This window comes from Gopherus evgoodei, chromosome 4 (genome assembly GCF_007399415.2).
Source record: "Gopherus evgoodei ecotype Sinaloan lineage chromosome 4, rGopEvg1_v1.p, whole genome shotgun sequence".
NCBI classification, from domain to species: Eukaryota; Metazoa; Chordata; order Testudines; family Testudinidae; genus Gopherus; species Gopherus evgoodei.
In genome coordinates, this window is record NC_044325.1 from 146,185,113 (window position 1) to 146,190,864 (window position 5,752).

At 41.5% G+C, this 5,752-nt stretch overlaps 1 long non-coding RNA gene across 1 annotated transcript; it reads right to left on the minus strand.

Moving 5' to 3' along the window:
- Nucleotides 1-668: 668 nt before the first annotated feature.
- On the minus strand, nucleotides 669-5,752 carry LOC115650975. Its single transcript, XR_004000279.1, has 3 exons — nucleotides 5,610-5,752; nucleotides 2,667-2,767; nucleotides 669-822 (listed from the first exon to the last, which is right to left on the minus strand). It is a non-coding gene; the product is annotated as an uncharacterized LOC115650975 (long non-coding RNA).

The window sequence follows — 5,752 nt, forward strand, 5'->3', positions numbered from 1 at the left end:
AGAATTTCCCTCCCTGGGCTATCCTGAGAGATATTGATCCAGCCTCTTAAATCACCATATATAGAAGCATCCCCCTTCCCTTCCAAAAAGAGGCAAACAGATTCAAGGAAAACAGAGAGAGATTCTATCTCTCCCCCCTCCCGTCTCCCCCACCAGTCCTGGTGAGTTATCCCAATCCCCTGGAATAAAGCAAGGGAAACAAGAAAAAAAAAATCAATCAGGTTCTCTAAAAAGAAATCTTTTAATAAAAGAAATGAAAAAGTAAAGAATTATCTCTGTAACTTCAAGATGTAAATATTACAGGGTCCTATAGCTTACAGACACCAGAAAGAGACTTTCCCCTCAGTACATATACAAATTAAAATATTCCTAGCAACTACACATATAAAAGTTAACCAGCCAAATCCACAATTGCAAATAGAGTAAAACAATCAAAAAGCCTAAACTGCCTGTTTTTACTTACTATTTGGAAAGAAACTTAGAGAGCCTGTAGTAATGTCTGGTCTGTCTCAGACCCTCTGAGAGAAGAACACACAACGGACAAAGAACACACACAAAAGCTTCCTCCACCCAAATTTAAAAGTATCTTGTCTTCTGATTGGTCTTCTGGTCAGGTGTCCAGTTCCCTGCTTGTAACCCTTTACAGGCACAAGAGACATTAACCCTTAACAATCTGTTTATGACACCACCCCTAATGCGTCGTCAAGCAGCTTTATGGGAATCTGCTGAGTCTGGAGGAGAATGGCACAGAGAGCAAAAACCTCTCTTCTTGGCCCCAGCTCCTGCTCCCAGCAGCCACACTGGATATTGGCAGAGGTGCTTCTGTAGCATACCAGGGAGTAGATGAGGGAATGATGCATTGGAATCAACACTCCCTCCCCAACCACCATGCCCCCTTCAAGTGACCCTTCCACTCAGGGTCTCCTCTGCTCACAGAAGTTGGGGGAAGGAATGATTAGCCACCTAGGTTCACACAGACTGTGGGTCACAGGACAGTGCATATGCTTAGACCCTCCACAGTCTAAAGGCATAGGACCTATTCAGTCTGGGAGCCCATCTGCCTGCTCTTGTGATGGCTCTGGTATGTTAGCAGTTCACCTGTCTCCAGACAGTTTTCAAGTTGCTGGCACAATATAAATGATTTTATTGGCTAATCTCCAGCAGGAATGTTTTTGGTCCATTGCATTATGGTGGTGCATGGCATGGTGATATGAGGCAAAGTGCACTTGCAATGCCTCTGATCTCTACACACACACACACACACACACACACACACACACACACACACTGTGTGCAAGAGCCAAAAAAATGTTAGCTATCATTATGCATTGCTAATAATATAATTAATAATCCTTATTTCTAATGATACATTACAATAAATATGTTAAGGAAAAATTGTATTTGCATTTCAAAGGCTCATCATGAGTTTGTTTGTAGCAATTATTTAATCTGGTTCTTTCTTGATTGTATTTTTAAAAATCAAACATGAAACTTGGAGGGGGTAAAAAAACCAACAACCCTGTTTCTGCACAGTTTGCAAAGCTCACACAGTCATAACGAAGTCAGCACTTCTTCATTTAATGATAATAATAATAATATATTAGGAGCCTGTATAGTGCTGAACGCATTTTTATTTAAATGTACCATTGATCTGTTTTGCTGAGCTGACCTCTCTTCTCCAGTCCTGTGATTCTATCAGCTAGGAATCCAGGCTCATTATGAGATTGCAAATTGTTTCTGGATTTCATTAAGTCAGCAAATGGATATTAACTAGATATTTGCATCAGTTGAAGTTGTGATAATTTATCCAATTGGGCAATTGTAATTTAAAAAAATCCCAGGGGATTATGATTCATTTTCATCTGTCTGTATGAACATCAGTATAACCCACAGACCTGTGCAACCTTTACAGGCAGTGTGTTTCAAGCCCAGTGCAGGTGCTCAGAATGACCATGTTTGGCATTTAGTCTTTCACTCCTGCCACGTCCCAAAACATAGCAGGCCAAACAACCCCTGGTGTAACCTCACTGACATCAGTAGATTTACACCAGGGATGGATTTGGCTGGAAATAAGATTTTGTGCAACAATTCGGATCTTTTGTAGAAATAAGATTGAAGATAGTTTGTGATGCTTTATGAAACTGTAAAATTCAGCATCAACTGAGGGACTGGAAGGCTCAGGGTTGGGGTAACAAGATATAGAAGGCTTGATTTTCTGTGCCCTGCAGCTTGTGTTGTCATGTACACCGCAAAGTAGGAGCACTGGAAAAATTTGTATAGTGGGGGTGCTGAACCAAAGTGTAACTCCTGTATTTGATGGAAACCACTTCAAGCCAGGTGGTGTGGCAGCACCCCCAGCACCCATGCTGCAGTGTCAGTAAATCTCTACCATTCGGATTTGTTAGCATTTTACACCATCTTTACATGGGTATAAATAGTGACACAAACTGCAAAGCAGCAGCAAATCAGTCTTTTGTGCCAAGGAGGCTGGCTTAGATCCAGCCCAAGATAGCTAGGCCTGCAAGTTGGTACCAGGGGATGGCTGCTCAGTGGTATGTGCACAATGAGTTTATTTGTTTTCATTTAGAGAATGTGCCAATCTCAAAAAGGTGCTGGATGTGTTTACAATATTTACCACTGCGAGCTGATCCTCTCAGTCTACTTACCAGCAAACAAGCATCCACCGCACAAGAAGGGATAGTGGAGTAACATAGTGGTGAGTCAGGCCCCATGTATGGAGGCTTGTGCTGCTCCTGCCAGACCTGCTCTGCTAATAAATGGAGGGAATCAGTTTCCAGAGATGTCAGGATGGTGCGTCTTACCAGACCTAAGGCCCCAGTCTAGCACCCACTGAACTCAATAGGAAATTCCCATCAATTGCAATAGACATTGGAACTGGCCTTACATTCTCTCTCTCTCTCTCTCTCTCTCTCTCTCTCTCTCTTAAACAGTTTATCGCTTTGTTACCAAAGAACATATTCCAGCAGATCTGATATCACACACCTGCAGGGTCTGACTCAGCAATTAATCTGATCAGGTTCCATGTAAACCAGCAGAAACTTGGCCAAATCAACCTTCCCAGCAACATAAGCTAAACAGGTCCTGTTGCTGAATCAGGCCCAGAGTGCCTCAGCCCTCCTTATTGTTTTGAAACATAGAATATGATCCCAAATGCTAGATATGAAATAGATAACAATGAATAACCCACAGGAGGCAATAAAGGAAGAATCAGTAATGCTGAGTCAGAAAGGAAACAGATGAATAGATATCAGGGGCACTGTTCGTTTATATAGAGAGACTCAGGTAAAATTCACCCTTGTGCCAAGGCCTAGCACAAAGTTTATGTAGCACTTCAATTCCACTAAGTCCCAATGAGGGAATAAGGGGAATTTAAGTCATGCCTCGCCCCTGTCCTGGCCATCTGCACAGGACTGAATTTCACCCCTATTGACTTTACAGCAATTAAAGTCACAACTTTCATTGACTGTTTGCCTGTGTAAGCAGCGGGCTTCAGGATTTGGCCCCCTATTTTCGACTTTATGCAGCCAGTAATTTTCTGTCAGAAGAACACTCCCTACATTTACAGATTCCACAGTAATATAAATAAACTCAGAGGCAACATCCCCAACCTGTAATCAGAGCTCTCCTTAAGGACATCAGCTCCTTCCATACTAAGCTCCCGCAGACAAAAGCCTGAGTAAAAAGATAGTCTTTGAACAGTGCCCTCAAGGTTAGCTAGTCTGCGCTCTGTCAGACCTATAGAAGGAGTGAATTCAGAGAGCCCTCTGCTGAGAACAGCTTGCCTTGAGCCATACAAATTGAGGGATGGTGAGCAAGAGTGATTCATCTGTTATGATGGTACAAGGAGGGAGAGAGAGAGAGAGATGAGTTGCAGGTAGCTAAGATTCAAGCCCTAAATGATAGGGCTTTATAGATCATTATCAAAACCCATGAATTGCAGCTAGAAGCAAAATTCTGTTGCACTATAGATCTCCACTGCAGAGAGGAGGAGTGAGAGAAAGCAGTACTATCTAGTAGTTAGAGTTGAGGAGGGCATTGGGATTCTATTCTTCTCCCTGCCACCTACTGGTTGTATGGCTATGGGAAAGTCACTTAACCTCTCCTTTTCTGCAGTTCTAAAATGAAACTAATAATATTGTACCCATCTCTGTTAGAGCATTTTGGATGAAAGGCAACGTAAGTGCAAAGTACTACTATTTTACAATCAGTCCTCCTGCAAATCTCCTAATACCCACTGACGTGAAACAGGGGCAGAATAGACAAATGAGGAGCATAGTGAAGGACTATGCGTCATCTAGTTCTATCTGCTTGCAGCTGCTGCAAGGCAGTTTAGCATCACCTCTCACAGCAGCCTGAGAGTCCTTTGTATAGCCTAACCTGGAATATCTCCAGAGATAGTGGCTGCGGTTCTTGTTATGTCCCTTGACAGCTGGTTGTTTAATTAGAAAAAGCAGTGCTTGAAAACAATAGAGAGATCTCTATGCATTTTAAGTAACACTTACTGAGAGCTAAACATTCAAATTCAGAGAGACGGAATGGCTTTACTTTTGCGGGCATTTAAAGCTTTAAACTGGCAAAAACAGGCATTCTGTATAATTTGTAAAACTGGTTTATCTTAGATCTGAGCTTGTCTTGAGCAAAATTCAAACCTATATTTTACAGATGAATTATAAGTTGCATTGAACTTGGGAAGAAATCTAACAACCCTCAGAACATAAGACTCTCTATTTTGACTTCAGTGGGCTTTGAATTAGACTCTCTCTGCGTATAACATAAGACCCAGTCCCCCCAAAAGCTTACAGTCTAACAGACTGTAACAACATACAACAAAATAGGAAGAGATGAAAGAATATATATTCCCATTTGTCAATGTTAATGCTATCCTATTATGTATTTTTGATTTTTTAGAACTTTACATCATATCACCAGTTCTTCAATATATTGCCACTTTCACAATACCTCCTGCAGACGTTACACCCCACTCTGCACTGTTAACTGTCAACACATTGTTTGCTATGATAAGTGAGAGGGTGTTTTTCTTTCCTTATCTGTGTCTTCTCATGCTGATTGGGATGTCCTCACTCAGCTACTTTGTCCCTTTCCTCAGCTTTCCTTGGTCCACCCCTTAGAAAACCCTGGCTAGTCCAAATTCATCTATTATTATTGAGCATGTTTATTATGGTAATGTGTAGGGTCCAATCATGAATGGGCCCCTACTGTGCTAAGCACTGTACAGCATAGAATAAGACAAAGCCCTCACCCCAAAGAGCTTACAGTCTAAAGCAAGGGTAGTCTATTATTTTTTGTCAAGGTCCAAATTTCTTGGTCAAGGTAAAGTGAAGGTCCAGACTCCAGAGAAAATAATAATAAAAATAGTAAGTAAATAAAATGATTTTGGGGTCCATTCAAAAGCATCTGGCGGTCCAGATGTAGCCCAACGTCTGCCTATTGACTACCGCTGCTCTAAAGAGACAACACAGACAAACAGTAGGTGAAAGGGATAGAATACAGAAAATGAACGATGAGATGGTAGCAAACGTCATGTTAGTTTCATGATGATTGTTTTTGTTATTTAAATACTTTCCTACCTGCTGTTGTATGGGGAAGCCAGGAGTTATATGTAGATGAAGCTAGTTCAGCAGAACATGTTTGTTGTATTAGCATGAGATCTGGAAGTAGACAGGCCTAAAAGGAGAACCAAAGCAAGACTGAGTGCCATTACTCACTCCTC